Source organism: Salvelinus sp. IW2-2015, linkage group LG25 (assembly GCF_002910315.2).
Source record: "Salvelinus sp. IW2-2015 linkage group LG25, ASM291031v2, whole genome shotgun sequence".
NCBI classification, from domain to species: domain Eukaryota; kingdom Metazoa; phylum Chordata; class Actinopteri; order Salmoniformes; family Salmonidae; genus Salvelinus; species Salvelinus sp. IW2-2015.
Genome location: NC_036865.1, coordinates 14,150,076 through 14,151,819, shown reverse-complemented (window position 1 = coordinate 14,151,819; position 1,744 = coordinate 14,150,076). Strand labels below are relative to the sequence as shown.

The 1,744-nt window shown below is 46.2% G+C and overlaps 1 pseudogene; it reads left to right on the top strand.

Moving 5' to 3' along the window:
• LOC111951712 (opioid growth factor receptor-like protein 1) overlaps positions 1–1,744 on the top strand; it is a 6,729-nt pseudogene that overhangs the window by 4,126 nt on the left and 859 nt on the right.

The following is a 1,744-nucleotide window of genomic DNA, read 5'->3' as shown; positions in this document are numbered from 1 at the left end:
TCTCTTCTCTCTCTCTCTCTCTTCTCTTATCGCTCTTTCTCTCATCTCTCTCTGCTCTCTCTCTCTCTCTCTCTCTCTCTCTCGTCTCTCTCTCTCCTCTCTCTCTCTCTCTCTCTCCTCTTCCTCTCTCTTCTCGTCTCTCTCTCGTCTCTCCGCTCTCTCTCTCTTTCTGTCTCTTCTCTCTCTCTCCTCTCTCTCTCTTCTTCTCTCTCCTCTCTCTCTCTCTCTCTCTCTCTCTCTCCTCTCTTCTCTCCACTCCTCCTCTCTCTCTCTCCCGTCTCTCTTCACCGTCCTCTCTCCTCTCCTCCTCTCTCTCTCTCTCCTCCACACACACACACACACACACACACACATACATACATACATACATACATACATATGTGTTTCCTGTATAATTTATGTGATTGACCTGAATCCATCTCTAGTCATCTTCATTGAGGAGATCCTGACCAAATGGAGAGGAAATTATGACAAACTGGAGCACAATCACACCTACATACAGTGGTGAGAGCTCCGTCAAGTTACTATGGATGTGTGTGTCACGTGCACCTGCGACTACTGGGTTCAAATACTATTTCAAATATTTCAAATACATTGAGTGTTTGTTCTAGCCTGCCAGGAGTGCCAGATGGCAGGGTTTGCAGTTATGGGACCAGGCAAGCTCATTCAAACAGTAGTATTTGAACCCAGGTCTGTTACATATGTATGTTTGGACATAGAAATGTATCTCATTCTTATTTGCAGGAACTAAACTGTCTTCCACAAGCAGGAAGGAGAACAGCAAAGTTCAGCCAGTTCTTTGACACAGACCTACATAACATAGAGACCCACACAACACCAAGAAAAAAACAGTCACACCACTGAGGTTCACACATATGCTGCCAATCTCACTTACACCCTTTATTATCTCTCGCTTCTTCTCATTCTCTGTCGTTCTCTCCTTTCTGACAGAGCTGATCATTAGCATAATATAAATTAGTGGGTGTCTGAGCAGCAGTGAGCGCGTGCAGAAGGATGGCTGGCACTCCTTGAATTGACTTAATAAGAGACGTCAGCGAGAGAGAGAAGGAGAAAGGAAGATGTGTATAGAGAAATAGAGGGCAGAGGGGGAGAGCAAGAGAAAGACAATGAAGACAGGAAAGAGAGGATGGGGAGGCATAGAAAAGTCAGTGGCAGAGAGATAAACACACTCTGTAACGTTCGTCTCTCTCTTTGTCTTTCTTGCAGGCTTTTCCCTCTGAGGGAGCAAGGGCTCAACCTCTATGCTCAAGAACTCACTCAGGAGGAGATCAAGGTAAAGACCGTAACAGGACCACATAACCACACATTGACYGATTTGACTGCAACTTGACCATTGTGGTTTTACTGATCTGAAAATGGCAGTATGTTATCATGTTGTACAGGAATTTGGAATATTGTGGGATCTACTCCAACTGATCTTTGCTATGTCCCAAAGGAATTCCTAAGCACTCGGGAGGCCAAGCGGCGATTCTTGCTGGCATACACACTCATGCTGGACTTTTACGGAATCAAACTCCTGGATAAGATTGGGAATGTCACCCGAGCTTCCAACTGGCAAGAACGCTTCCAGCACCTCAATGAGTGAGTGATTCATACAGGTGCACACACACACACACACACACGCCAGCACGCTCGCTCACACGCACACGCACATACACACACGCACGTACACACACTCGCACACACACACGTGCGTACACACACACAAACACGTGCACACACA